Source organism: Emydura macquarii, unplaced genomic scaffold (assembly GCF_026122565.2).
Source record: "Emydura macquarii macquarii isolate MOO-44397 ecotype Brisbane River unplaced genomic scaffold, CSIRO-AGI_Emac_v2 contig_71, whole genome shotgun sequence".
NCBI classification, from domain to species: domain Eukaryota; kingdom Metazoa; phylum Chordata; order Testudines; family Chelidae; genus Emydura; species Emydura macquarii.
This window is the reverse complement of record NW_027130208.1, coordinates 11,712,435-11,728,368: the sequence shown is the minus strand read 5'-3', so window position 1 is coordinate 11,728,368 and position 15,934 is coordinate 11,712,435.

Below are 15,934 nucleotides of genomic sequence, written 5' to 3'. Positions count from 1 at the left end.
ACAGAAAGACTATGTGACTTGCCCCAGGTCACACACGAAATCTGTGGCAGAATAGGGAATTGACAGTTAGGGTTTGTCTACACTAGAAGTGCTACATCGGCACAGCTGCACTGATGCAGCTGTGCCGTGATAGCACATCTGGTGAAGACGCTCTATGCCGACGGGTGAGCTCAGCATAATTACTCCACTGCTGCAAGAGGCAGACGCTATGTCCGTGGGAGAGCGTCTCCCGCCGACATAGCTCCAGTATGGATAGCACTTAAGTTACTGTAACTTGCATCGCTCAGGTGGGTGGCTTTTTTACCTCTGCGTGACGTAAATGATATTGATTTAAGCGATCGTGTACACCTGCCCTTAGTCTTTCTATTCCCAGATTAGCAACCTAACCACCGGACAATCCTCTTTCTGTTTCCCCACCAAATCCCAATCCCAGCTCTGCTTCTGCAAAAGCATAAATACCACAAAACTTTTTTCTGACACGCGTATTTTAGCTATTACCTCAATGATTTCAAGCTGCATTTGCTACCAGGGGACCAAGATTTTGTGGCATGTCATTTTTTGCTTTTGTTGTAAGATGTCCTGTTGATGTCCTATAGATGTTTATGTTGCCATGACCTTAAGAAACTCTTACCACTAAAATATATATTGTTTTATCATTTCATGAAGAAAAAGCCAAAACTAGGAAACCTTAAATTCATAAGTTGACGTTTGTCATTCGTTACTTAAAACAACAAGGCAGCACTGAAGGTAAAAATTGTAGCCCTTTTACATTACACAGTCTATAGAAAGAGCCAAATTATGGACACTCCAGCATAGCTGTACAAATAGATAAAGGTCACAGGGAGGCCTTCTGCACCTGCAAGAGGCAGTCAGAGTTGGCTCCATGTACTGGGAAATAGAGGGACATTGATTAGCAAAATCAGCCATGCTGGTGGTGACCTGAGCAGTTGAGGACAAGATTTTTTTGAAAATGCTTCCGATCATTCCTGGCAATCCCCTTCTATTCATTAAAATAAGATACTTTTGTTTTACCAAGCTGTTAAAAATGTCATAAAAAGCTTGTGTAATAGAATTTGGCATTTTGTCAGTCACCCCACAAAAAAACACCAGCAGGGGTTATCTTGTGTTGGCTTGCTAAAAGCTGATTGTGGTTTTTTTCCAGATAATGTGAGAGAAAAGACTTGTGACTACTGCATCATGTTAATCTAATACATTTATCCTTTCCTTATACTTACCCTTGTATATAGCTTCAGACATATAGAGTAGCGGTGACGATAAACAGATGTATTATACTGTCCACCTAAGTGTGCTGGGGTGACAGATAGATAAAAAGATATAGTAGACAGATTCAGTAGTGAAAGCAGAGGAAATGTCCTTGCTTCAGCAGTGTGGTGTTTTATTGCCCGCAGCACTGTAGATAGACTCTATTTACCTTTAAAAGATGGTGTACAATGCTGATCTGACAACTCTTTACATAAATACTTAAGGAAATGTTTGAGGGAAAAAAAACACCTTAGTCTCTTGAGTCCGTCAGTCTGAAAGAAGTTGCTATGAGGCTTATTTTTCTCTAGGTGATTTTCTTTTTGCTCCCCTAGAGGCAGAGCTATTAACAAGACATAAGATCTTTATTGTTTTTGTTTCAGTGCTGGAAGGAAAGAATCTTACACAATACGCTTATTAAGATGTAGTCTTTTCTCATATTGGTGTATTTTTTCCTAAATGGAGACTTTCTAAATTATATCCCTGAAATTATACTTTTTATCCCTTTCATCTGGCAAAATGGAATTGTTGTCCACCATAGGATTAAGGGAAAAACTTCTAGTCTATTTCCTAATTCACTTCAAGATGAGCTCTGGTGCCCTTGCTCACACTGAGTAATACCTTATTCCATGTGTGGTCCCATTGCTTGCAGAGAAAGGTGTTACTCAGTATGAGTAAGGGTATTAAGATTTGTCCCTTACTAACTGAATGATAGAGCAGTAAACAGAAGAAATGAGCCCAAATCAGTACCAGTAATACAAGTCAGTTTGCATGTGGGAGACTTAGATGTACAGGGACTCAAAGTTAAACCATCCCTGTCTTTGCTTTTACAAAAAACACCACCACCAACATGATTTTCCTACCCTCTAAACCATCCCTGGCTTCTGTCCTCCTGCAATATTTGTATATAGCAAAATAGCTAATCGTAAAAGAGGAGGGGTCCTACTAGAGATGTTTTGCAACATAGAAGAGACAACAGAAGGTTCTTCCTGTGGAAATTAATTATCTGTTCATAACCTTATCCAAAACCTGTTGATTCCTGTTGACTTCTTTTCACTGACTTCAATGGGCTTTAGAATAGGCCCTCAATTATATGTTTATCCGCACAACTTCTGGCTGCCAAAAAATCATGTCAGTGTTTCTGTTGTCCCTTAGTAACAGGGCTGGCTGCCTGCCATATGCCCCCTCATGGTCTAGAATCAGACAACAGACAGCCTGCCTCAGTTTCTCCTCTTGGACTTTTCAAGAAACTCAAAAAAACCCCAACACCCACTTTTGTCCATTCCCATCCCTTCGCTGGTTGTGCTTTTATAAATTTAACAAACATTCAAAATGAAGTTTTCAAGTCCATCCAAAAGTCCACACAAACAAATTTTCTCTTCTTCCTCCCTGGTCTTCCTGCTTGGGGCCTTTCCTACTTTTGTCACACCCAAGTCCCACCTGGCTGGAATTTGAGTCCGAACTCCCAGGACTCTTTTCTAGAGCCTGTTCACTCCTAGCAGTTTCTAATCCCTGATCATTCCCCCTTCGTGGCCACCTTCTGCTGTCCTTCAAGAGGCAGTCACCCTAATCTCTCTCAGGGGTAGCTCATTCTGTAATCTGGATTGGCTAGCCCCAATCTTCTAGGCCTTAAGGGAAGAGCCACACCGGTATATTCCTCATAAGTGCTGTAAAGCCAGTTTAGTGCCAATGAAAGGCACCAGTTTGATAGCACTAGAAAATGGAGTCATCTGTCCCCCAAACAAGTACACTGTAGAGAGTAGTAATTCAAGCACTGCTGTTCTGCTTCAACAACCTCAAAATCTGGCAGGTCTGCCCACAGTGGGGACAGGCCAATTCAGTCTCTGAGTGCCCATTCAGTTGATTGAGGTTCACTTCCTCATGCTCAGAACTCCCATTAGTGAGCCCATGCTCGAAGCTGAATGATAAAAGAGTTGGTATGTGAGTAAGACTTTTTGGGGGCAGTTCCTCTCCCTTAAGTGGTGACAGGATGTTTTCTTTGTTCAATACCACCATGTGCAAATGGCATGAGAGAAAGAGGTACATTTTTCCACTGCCACGAAGAAATGTCACTGAGAAGGATGCACAGAAGCCAACTGAAGTAATAAGATTCCACCAGCAATCCTAGCCCAAGGCTTTCAGGAGATTGACAGCTCCTTCCTCTGCTCCATTTGGCCTTATCTACACCAGGAAAACTAGGTCCTGTTTTTCACCACCAATGCTGTTCTACTCTTATTATCAGTAAAGGGTGTACATTTGACATTGGCTTCCATATAAGGAACATGAAACTAATGAGGAGCGAGGCAGTTAACATTAAATGTCCAATGCTATGGACATTTTCACCTTTTACTTGGTATTATAGCATAACTGAACTCACAGGCACCACCTGAATGAATAAAGACAAAAGTAGAATCTGCATTTGCTGTGCTAATAGAGTGCAGCAGCTTCTCTGCTAAAAAACTATATGCCTACTCTTAACCAGATCTTTTTTGTTTTTGTTTTATATAGGCTCAAAATGGAAGGGATTGGAACACTAGTTATTACTTAGAAATACCCAATAGAATTGGTCAGGAAATGGGAATGTTTGTCATGAAAAATAATCATGAAGAATGTATCCCTTTTTTTGGTTCATAACATTTGAGTTTTGAAATTTTCTGATCAACTCTATAGCTGGTCAAAAAAACTGGGTGAATTTCACAAAATATAATGTGAACATTTTGTCCCATTTTTTATAGGAAACATTCACAACTTTCTTTTATCCCTTTGATGAATCAGACGCATGTGGTATCACTGATCTGCTTTTCAGATAGAAAAACAAAACCTGAAAACAAGCACTCCCTTCATTTTGGTTTGGTTTTCAGTTTATTTATTTAAAAGAGCAGTTGGCCGTAACAGCCTTTGTAAAGGCATTGATGATTGACATTATCTCATTTCATCATAATACAGACTAGTATGAGAGACAAAAGTCAGTCTTTCACCTCTTTAGGAATTCCATTTACTTTGAGTTGGTGATAAATGAATACACTAGAGCCCAGTGTCTGAAATTAATCCATACGCTTGCATGGAACATAAATTTTAATGAGGGGACTCTATATTTAAGGGTCTGCCTGTTTGCATAATCAGCTATTACATTTAGATTCTGCTGATACTTGCATTTGGGGCTTCTATTATTTTGGGGAGATGCAACCCCCAAATAAGATTCTGAATACCAGTCTTCTCCCTCTCCCAGTGGTTCTCAGACTCTCCCTTCTTATTTTGAGGTGTTTTTTTGTGGGTCACTAAGTAGTCCTAGTCACCTTTGCGCTGTCTTCAAGAGAAGGCTGTTTGTCTTCTTGTTCTTCTCTACTGTTGGAATAGCTGACTGGCCAGCTGCCTTTCCCGGTTACATTATGTTAATTCATTTTCTGCTCTCCCATCCCCATATCCTCAAAACAATCATCTTCAGAAGATCAGGTAGCAATACGACCAGAAAATATTTCTTCCAGTCACATTACACTGGCTATTTATTATGCATTCTCACCCAAGTATAGTAGTTTAATGAGAAATCCCATTTAATCATCCAGTGAACTCTGGGTTACATTAGTCCCAGAATGCGAAAGAGCCAATGAAGCAGAACTGTTCATTACCAATGTGGAACTGAGGCGCACAGGCTGTGGTAGCAACTCCTTTCTCACTGAGACCAGAGGAGGGGAAATTTGAGGAACCTCCGAACTGACAGCAGGGGACAGTCAAGCCAGAGGCCTCTTAGCACACAGGCTCTTCTCATTCTCCAGCCTCTTCTTCCTAGATCTCTTTCATCTCCTTCATGTTCTGTTGTCCTGTGCATGCCCTGGCAGAGGAAGGAGACTCAACACTCTAATGTATGCAGCATTTTCACTGGGTAGAAAAGAAATAACGCTGAAGTAAATTACAGGTTCCAAAACATGTCATGGTGTTATTTGGAGATGATAAATGTACAAATATCTGGACAGTCTAAAATCACACAAGTGGGAGGGTAATTAAGGGTGAGTATTGCTAATCAGACTTAGTAACAAAACAATCAAGGATGAAAATAAGCATAGCAATGGCATATGTGCAAGCCTTATGGCCTGTAGCTCTCTGAGAAAAGAGATCCTTGGATATGTGTATTTCTCATCTGCCACATTGACCTGACTACATGATACGTGTAGATGCCTCCAGTCAATAAGTCTGAATTAAAGATGTGCCCAAACCCAAATATGGGGAGCACATGGATCCAGGGTTTTTGATTCAGACCCTCCTCTAGTCTGTATCATAAACACTACTGTTTGAAGGGGGGTTGATGCTGAGTTTCTTGTTATTAGCCAGTGAGGACTGGAAAGGACTGAGATGAAAGATGGCTTTGCAGTTAAGGTATTTAGGAGCTCTGAGTTCATTTCTGGGGCTCTGCCCCAGACTTCCTGTGCACCCTTGGGCAAGTCACCTAATCTCCTCGGGGCTCAGTTTCTCTCATCTGTAATATGAGGATAATAATCTTTTGTTTCTTTCTTCTTTGTCTATTTAGAATGAAAGTTCTTTGGGGCGAGGATTTACTATTTGAATATACAGGGCCTATCACAATGGGCGCCCTATGCAATATGAACCAGATTTTTCAAGGTCTTTAGGTGCCTAAAATTTCAGTTAAGTGCCTTGTGGGATTTTCAAAAGCATCTAGGCATGTTTGAAAATCCCACTAGATGCCTGTCTGCATCTTTCAGTGACTTTAAAAATCCGTATCATATGGAGTATTGAAATGATGCACATAAGAACTGATGATCGAATGTAACTATTAAGTAGAGCTGGGTGAATATTGAAAAAAACAAATTACACACATTTAAAAAAAATCCTCATGAGTGTTTTTGGTTTGAATGACTTTATGCCCATTTCCTGTAAATATTCCAGCAAAGGAGTTTCCTAGCAGAAATTTTCACCAAAATAGACGTTTCAGGGGAATATTCTAGAACATTCACAAAAACATTCTGAATTCATAAATGCCAGAATTTGTGCCTGAATCTTAATGATTGGAATCATAGTCCTCATTCAATTGAGGACAATAATATGCCACATGACTTATGTGTCCATCCAAACCTTTACAAATTTCAGTTACAATAAAATCTCCATGAATAAGACGTAGATGATAAGTTATTCAGAGATTAATAAATTCATCAAAACCATGAGCTGTTCATGGACAATTTGTTAACAGAAAAAAAGATGACATTTGTTGTATAAATAATTAATTATGAATTATTCCCTCAGCCTTCAACATGGGGCTGATAATATCCTGCTTTTGTATTGCTTCCAATCCCCGCCTATTCAAGTTATTGAACCCAAACTTTTCATACAAGTAGCACAAAGAGCTTTTGATGGATCACCACACCAACTCAATTTGTTCCATAACCTTGAACACAATACACTTTAGAAGCCTGCCAATAGACATGAGTGGCTAATATATGAATATACATAATATTGCCCTCTATTTTATGTCATAAGAAAAAAAACCTTTGGTCTTGCAGCTGAAAGTTTAGCAGTATAATAGTGGTCAATAAGAAACTTTAATGATATGACATCAATGATCATCAGATAACGACTTAGCATCAATAAGAGAGATCTGAGTGGTTGCACAGTACGCAGTAATTAATTGATTGTCACCAGATTTAATAGCCTCTGACTCAGTGACTTCAATTAAATGAAAAAAGCTAACAAGTAATAGCACCTTATTCAGAAGAGTTAACTTGAAACAATTAGTAGTAGCCTGCCTTGCAGTTTAAATACAGTTTTAAATACTTGAAGAGTAAGGAAAGTCTTTGAGTCAAGAACCTGACCCAAAGTCCATTGAAGTCAATGTGGAGTCCTGCCATTGACTTCAATGAGATCTGGATCAGATACAATATCTTTTAGGCTGGTATAAGGCAAAAACTTAATGGCATTTTGCCAGAGTAAGGACTGCATTGCCCCAGTGAGCCATAAAAAAAGGTAGACTGCATAAGTTGAGTAAAAAAAAAAAAAATCACACTGCCAGCGAGGAAACAGGTATTAATTTCATTTATTCCTAGAAAGGTTTTGTTTCTTTTTTACCTTAGAAAAGGGTTTCATGTTTCAGTGATAGATAGTTATTATATTCTCAGATAACCACAGGCATCATAGTAGCTCAAGCATCCCTCCAACCTGCTGTGAGTTAACATCATTCCCAGAAGGTATGGTCCTGACATACGATGTACGGTTCGAGCAAATCAGCATTTTTGGTATAGGAAAGCAATGTTCCTTTCAAAGCTCCACAAATGATATCTAAAACACATTAGTATCCTATGGGAAGGGTAGAAATGAGGATAAGAAAGTATCTCCCTAAACACAAAGCAGCAGAATCTTTGTAGGGGGTATTTGTCCCATTTATCACATTTGTTGTCTATTTCATCTGCACAGTGTTCACATTCCTCTCTCCCCCAGCCTACAGCACAAAATCGCTTTTAAAGCCCCAAAGACAAAGTGATGCAACATGAGGGCAGATAACATACATAATAAAACTATATTTTGATTTCCCTTCCATTTACATGTGATTTAAGTGCTAATATTATTAATTTATAGCACAATAGGAATGCATGGACCTCTACGGAAGAGGAAGTTACAATCTAAAAAGGATGGACAGCTTAAAATTGCATACAGCATAGAAATGTACAAAATATTCAGAATTAAAAAAGTTGAAACCTGCACTCTGGCTATGTCCTCTTTCCCATTGGAATGTTCTCTATGCTGGGGACTTGTGGGGGAGTGACACAGAGATGCTCCAAAGGGTCACTGACTTCCAACGGAACATCAAAATATCAAGGTCTCAGTTCTTAAATTTAGGACACTCAATGGTCTTGGCCCTGGATACGTAAAAGATCAACTAAAACTCTGGGGGAGTCAACTGTGGTTGACAACTTTGCTCCTCAGGTATAATGGAGTTGGCCATTGCAAAGGTAAAACTTCTCTTTGCAGGTGACAAAGTCTTCAGGAAATGGTCCAAGGCTGTGGAATAAACTCCCATAGTTATTAAAATTAATAACTATTTTAATTTAATAGAATTAAAAACCACCACAAACCTCACTATCTTCCACTCCAAGTACAAGGAACACTCCTGTCACCTTGCTTTTGATAATATAAACATATGTGTGTGTGCATAATTTTAAAAAAAAGAAAGAAAACCACACTATACCGCACACACAATTCTCCCCCTGGGGGGAGGATGAGAAAAATAACAAGCCACACGTGACAGATATTAGTCACGACAATTAGTGTACTACTGGGAGGTGCTCAGATACTCTGGTGATAAGGATAGTAAAATATCCTGAATAGAATAAAATAGAATTTGAGGCCTTTCTCTTACTCGGGAAGAATTGCCAGGTAGCCAGCTAAATAGTTTTTCCAGCTATGTTCCACCTCTGTAGTAGTGCAAAGCAGTTGGATTACAGTGAAGGAGCTGACTGTGAAATTGTATTTTACCACATAACTTTTCAAGAGCCAAGTGTTAAAAATTATTTAAATACTTATTGGGGCCTTTGGGTATTACGACAATCTAGATAATAAATCATTAGGGTTGTGGTTTTCCAAAGCTTCTGTAGATTTTCACTGGGATTTGAGTTTTTGAATATTCCACCTTATAATAATAATAAATAATAATGAATTAATAGCACTTCCTGTAGCTTGCCATATCTCTTCACCAAATATACATTGCATATTCAGATTCTGATTCAGAAAAAGCAATTAAATCAAGCTGAGAGGAACAACAATGTGGTCTCCATGTATGGGATGGTTTCCAGGAGGGATAGTTTTCATAAGTGCCTTAAAAATATTCAGCCACATGGCTATTTAGATGCCTCTCCACAGAAGCAGTTCAATTATTCATTCAGAATAAAAACTGTTTTATTACATGTCTTGTTGTTTGAGTGGTTAGCTTGAAATGTGGGACACCGTACTCACAACAAGGTGCTGGTGTTCACATTTGTACTCGCACTTGTCCTGCAGCGTAGTAAAAGCGTTTTCAGCACCAGCTGGGAGATAGGAATCTCATTAACACATTTTGGTTTTTATCTTCAGGGTTAGTAAGAATCAAAAGTCTCTGCAGCTGAAAGTGAGAAAAGCAGCAAAATGCTGGAGTGAAAATTATTTTTCAAATGTGTTTTTTTGGCACCAATTTTAATATTTTTAGGAAAGGTGAGGATTAATGGCACCATCCCCATAGGAAATTCTGACTGGGAGAGTCAGTTCCAACCTTGCTTTCCCCTCGATTCTGAGTTGAAATGCCTTCCTGTAGCCCTGAAAAAGGCACAACTGACTCCTGCTCCGTCAAGCTCCACTGGCCAGCAAGAAACGGGGGAAACACAGCCAAGGCTCTGCCTGCTCTCTGTACCTCTCTGAGGCCTTTCTATCTGTTTACGTACAAGGTGAGGAGTATCTGAGACACAGTGACTCTACATTAGGCCAAATGGCAGGGAAAGGGTGCTTACTCCCTTTCGTGCCTGAAGAGATAGGGGCACAAGATAGTCCTTAGTTAAGAAGCTCAGAGGGTTTTGTAAGATTGATTCTGGTTGGCAAAATTTATAACACGTTTTGGAATTTATGGGATAAAGTTATTTTTGCTAGCCTTAATATCTGGCACTAATTAACACCTGTTCAACGTGGCACAACGTGGCCAGTGATGAAGATGACTGAACTGGGGGTGGCGCAACATTACAATATGTGCCTAAAATAGCAGTAAATGATTTTAAAATAATGTCCTTGAAAAAACATTGACATACCTCTGTAAAACGTTATATATAACTATGTGTACACAATACCTAGGCACTTGATTATTTTCTAATTTAAATTTCTCCTGCTGTTCTCTAACGGGCACTAATTCAGTTTCTCTTTTAAAAATAAGAGTTACTTATCACTACAATTCTTGCCTATAACCATTGCGCTGAGGAAAATATCTCCCCATCTATTTATAACTTTATATTTCCCCAAAGTCAAGAATGTCTAGTTAATTCTGGTCAGTGTTTACCCAGTAAACAAGCATGATGTCAATGTTCTGTTTTATTTTAAAATCGGATCAGTAATATTTCTCCAAAGAGCAACTACATTTGGCCGTTTTCACTTCCAGACATTCCAGAGGTAACCATATTGGCAAATGAATCATCTAATCAAACAGATGAGTTAACTTCACCACTCCATTAGCTACATAATCTCTCACTTAATTCAGATGTCCTAACTCTACCTTCCCCTTATGAGCTTGAAGTCAAGAAAGCAGATTGACCCTGCAGCCCTCACTCACAAGAGGTTAGAATGAGCTCCTACACTCAGCCCAGAGAAAAAGGCAGATGCAACTGCTCTTTCCCAGGAGCTTCCCTTGGATTAAATTATATCTTGTCAATTGTTATTGCAGCTTTAAAAAGGGAATATTTTATTCCCCCCCAATTTAGCCAGCCATTCCAGCCAGAGATTATGGGGCCAAGTCCCAACCCTTCCACTTGTCACAGGGGGAGTATCCCTAGAGCAGGAACTATGCTCCATACCAGATCTGGACCCAAGATTCAGACAGCCCAAGTTGGGACAGGACGTTTACTCCACATTTTAGCCAAGTAACACATTCTGGAACAAGTGGGTTTTACTGGTCCTAAATAAAGACCCAATCTTGCAGTAATATCCGTGCAGTGTTTTTCATCATTGTTCTCAATGAAAGCAGAGTCACATCCAAATTTTGTAAAGTGTAACTTTACTCTGAAAAGTGACTATTTAAATCTAGTCCTTACTATGAATGAATCTTTTCCCAGCATGATTTGGAGTTACAGGTCGCTTACCTTAGATATACAGAGAAGTTCATACAAATATGTATATACATGTATGCACACACACACAACTTATATTGCCACTAACTGCTTCAGACTTATATATAGATATGTGTGTGTGTGTGTGTGTGTATGCATGTGTGTGCACACTGAATACCCATTAATATTGAGAATAGTTATGTGCAAATGTAAAAAGAATAAATCTCAAATATTGGGAGGTTGTTTCCAAAGGGTGTTTAATAGAAAAAATTATACTGCAAATAAAGTTAATAATGTTTCGTTAGTCAGGACACATTCTGCAGTCTGTGTATAAAAAATTGACTGGGGGTTGATTCAGGTTTCTTATTAGCAAAGCTAATTAAAGAAAATGTCTCTGCAGGTAAGGGATTTAATTAAAGATTGTGCCAATCTGGGAAAGATTCAGGCTACATCTACACTACACACCACTAGCAGCAGCATGTAGGTATATGTCGCTACACGCTGCAGTGAAAAGCCTGCTGTGTCTACACTATGGTGCATAGATATACATGGCAGTGAAAGTGTCTGGCAGAGGGGGCATTTCACTACAGTGAGAATAGGCTCTGGCAGGGAAAGGATGAACCTCTCCCCCCTGCCTCCCCTCTGCCACAGCCTTTCCCTTTGCTGGAGTCTTTCACGGCAGCAGGGAAGGGCTCCTGCAGTGGGGCGCTTCTGGGGTGTTTCCCCACTGTCTCCCACCTTTCTGTCACGGCCTTTCCCTTTTTCTAGAGTTTTTGCCTGCATTAAGGAAAGACTGTGACTGGGGGAATGAGAGGGCAGTGGGGAAAGACTAAACCTTTCTCAGCTGCATCCCCGCTGTCAGAGCATTTCCTTACCAGTGGGTAAATGCTCCAGCAGTGGGGTGATGGCAGAGCCTTTCTTTCCTGCTAGAATCTTTCCTTGTGGTGGGGAAGGATTCCATGGTGATGGGGAGCTGGCAGCATTTCCCTGTTGCCTCCCTCGTGCTGGAGTCTTTCCTCTCAGGGGCATCAATTCCTGTGGTGAAGAAAGGCTCCAGCAGCGGGACACAACATTGCTAAAAATAGCAGTGTAGACAGGAAGGCACAGCTTAGAGGGGTAGAGAGGGTATAGGGTATGTACTTGCATACATACCCACACCCTTTAGGTGTGTCTTTACTCCACTTGCTTAAGCGGTGCCTCACCAGCAACACTGATACTTCTACCTGTGCTGGGAGGGTTATGTGGGTTTGTACTCTACACATCGTCAAAAAAAGCATGCAGTCCAGGCGGACCCTCAGAAGGGTTTATCCACCTTCAAATGATAGAAATGTAGGGCTGGAAGGGACCTTGAGAGGTCATTTAGTCCATCCCTCTGCACCGAGGCAGGACCAAATACATCTAGACCATCCCTGACAGGTGTTTGTGTAACCTGCTCTTAGAAATCTCCAGTGATGGGGATTCCATAAGCCTTCTTTGTCCTATTATGTTGGGATATAGTTTCTTCCCTGATGTTTGCCAATGGCAGGGCCTATGATACAGCAAATCATTAATGCCACCATAGCAATTAACAAATAAGAGATTAATCTGTGTGAAATATATTGTGCCCTGTTCTTAGAAGATGAAAACATCACCTATTGAGATTCTCTATCTCCATTTACATGCACAAGCACACACGTCAATTTAGGCCCAGCAGAGCAGTATGGAATTAGTCAGTCATGCTTCTTCATGATTTGTGTGAACATTTGCTTCTGTCTTGATCCACCAGAGATTATTCTCATTTCACTGAGTTTCACATTCAGATTTTGGAGCTAGATAACTTAAATTCCAATGTAAAATTCAGCTGGAACAGGGAGTTCTCCCTTGTTGTATGTAAAAATCTCTGTGGGATTATACATTTTGAATGATTTCAATGCACAATAATAAAAAATGAGCCCATGTTCACCCAAAAGTTTTGTGAACAATTCTCAGTGAAACTGTTCTGAGTTTTTAATTTATAATCTAATCCAAAACCCATGACATTTGAGCCTTACAATTTTCATGCACAGCAGGAAAGTATAGTAGTTCACATGCACACTGCAATATATTTAATCAATATGCTAATAGGTAAGTTAAAGATAGGAAAGGAAGACTGGAAAGCTTATGGCTGAAATGTAGTCTTCTCAGAACTTAGATTCTCCCTCAACAATCTTCACATAGAAAGATATTGAGTTAAAATTATCCATGAATTTTCAGTAACTTTTCCAATTAGTTATCAGAAGTGTGTATCATTCTTCTCTGCATGGAAATATCACCATAATAAAGTAAAAAATAATTCCATGTAGTTAGCAAATTTAAAAACCTTTGAGAAATTTCAGATCCAAATTCAAACTTTATGGCTGCCCCCAGTATACCTATAGTGAGCTGATCCACATTTTTAGGTCTGTATATTCTAGAACTTTGAAAAAGTTCTCATCTTGATCCATGGGCTTGGATCTCTGTGACTGTATAAGCAAAACAAAAACCTAATTTAATTTTACAGATCAGATCTGTGGACACAGTCAGAATTCTGCTGTTTCCATCCTCAGGAATCATTTGCGTGAGGCAACCTGTCAGCAAAGTAGGAACATGTGTCCAGTGAAAATTACACATTTATGAATTTGTAGTTCTTGTTGTTTTGTAGAAGAAACCAATATCTATATTAAGCAATGTACAGGTTTCTGAATGACATTGACCTAGACATATCTATCTGTGCACCTCTTCTGTGTTCCATCTGTTCATTTTCCACAAGAGGACATGTTCTTGTTTCTCAATCTTTTAACGACGTAAGATTTGCCACACATTATACAGTGAAATTTTACAGAATGAAAAGACTAATGTCAGACTAATGTTTGTACCACCAAACAAATTTAGAAATCTCAGAAACTGATTAAATCAAGATTCTTAAAACAGTTCTCTTTTTATGATACAATTATTCTGAGCCCTATTGGCTATGAGTCGAAACATGCCAGGCAAAATATTAATTTTTGGTCTGTAGTGCATTTCTAGTCCTTGGTTTTTGAAATGAGCTTATCTGGAGAATTCTGTTTATGGGAAAGAAATTGCTATGATCATTCACTATGTAGAAAGGGATCAAAGTGCTGAATCAAGAGTTGTTTTTCATTGCACTCATTCACCAAAAGAACAATGCAAGCGAGTGGTTAAATATTCTGCAAAGAAGCTACAGTTCATGTAGGTTTTTGCCACCATCTGATATGAAACCATATGTTCATATGTCTCCATTTCATCTTCCTTCCCACCCTGTATACCCTCCACACCCCCCAAATCAAATCTTGGTTCCCATGGATGAGCAGAGGACGTTGGTTGCCCAGGCTACTGTATTTTGAAACTGTGTGTGTTCTTGACAGAGTCAAAGCAAATAACAGCCCAAGTGATTTTTCTTTTACTCTGCAGTTTTGAGGGAGTACCGTCCTTTTATTAGCACCTCAGTTGTTGGAAAGCTGGGCAAAATCCAAAAGGGATGTTTTGTGGTCTCTCTCTGCAACTTTCTTCACTAGGCAAGTAGACTTTGCTTTCCTTTCCTTTCCAAGTCTCAGAAGATTGTTATGGTTTTGAAAAGACTACAGTATGTATCTGAGCTCAACAAAGAATTTCCTAGAAGAGTCTGTGAAGTTCCCTGCACCTCTCACTTCCTCTTCCAGTTCACTCTCTTACATCCTGGGCAAGCTGCCTTTCTTCCTGCATGGCTCTTTGGGATCATAGGTTAACCAGTGCTTTTGAAGATGGCTGCTTGGTGCAACCCCTGACTCACAATCCCTCAAAGACTTGATGCCCAGTCTCCTTTCTGTAGCAGAGGGACAATTATACCTTGCTTCTTCAACTCTGTGGATGACCAAATACTCCAGAACCTCTTCCACTGACACTGTGGCTAACCCAGGTGCTCCCACACTAGAGCTGGCTGGAACATTATCAACAAATGAAATTTAGTCGCTCTATGTTGCTTTGGTTTTGACAAAGTCTTCATCACAATTTTTTGGGGGGAGGGGAGAGACCAGACAGAGACTCCCCCACTACAGGATGGTAATTTAGGGCATTGGCTTGAGATGTGGGAGACTCAGCTTCCTGCTCTTCCAGAATCAGCGTGATCTGGGATAAAAACCTCTGCTTTGAATCAGCCAAATCAGAGTCTTGAAGCTGGGCCTTCCATGTTCCAGGCCAGTATTCTAACGTCCCGGACTCACAGACGCTCACTTTTGAACATTTTGACACAATTCTGTTTTTGCAAAAATCCTTTGAAAAATCTTTGGTTTTGTTCGTCTGTGACCTGAAAACAAACTATGATGCCCTGAAAGCTGCCACAAAACAGAATTGTCGTCTTCCAGTCAGCTCTGTCCCCCACTAGAAAACCTGCACCACAACACAATCCCTTGAAGAGGACCTTCCCAGTCTGGAAAAGAGTGCAGGAGAAGGGAAGGGAGACCAGGAATGGGAGCAATAGAACACTGAGCAATTGGATTTGGTTCAGAGTTTCAGATTTATGTGAACCCACAAAATGAAGCAATCCTGAAGGGTTAGTCCCTGAGAAACCCCACGAACCATGTGCACATTTTAAGATTTGCAAAACCCATATGAGCCAAAGTCTTCAAGTTTTACAAAGCTCAGCTTGACTTAAAATTACCTGGCTGTAGATTCAGTTGGATAAATTCCTACTCCCCTCCTGTCCTAGAGAGTTATGCCCTGTTGCTATGCACTGTAAAATGGCTACCATTTACCTTCTCAAAGGTGGCTGCACTTCAGTGGCAGATGAAGCAAAGGTGAAACTACATTTCTCTCTCTCACAACACACACACAAACACACTCTTAACAAAATGACAGGACTTACGCATTTTTCTCTTCTGGCCTGGTAGAAGAGCCAGGAG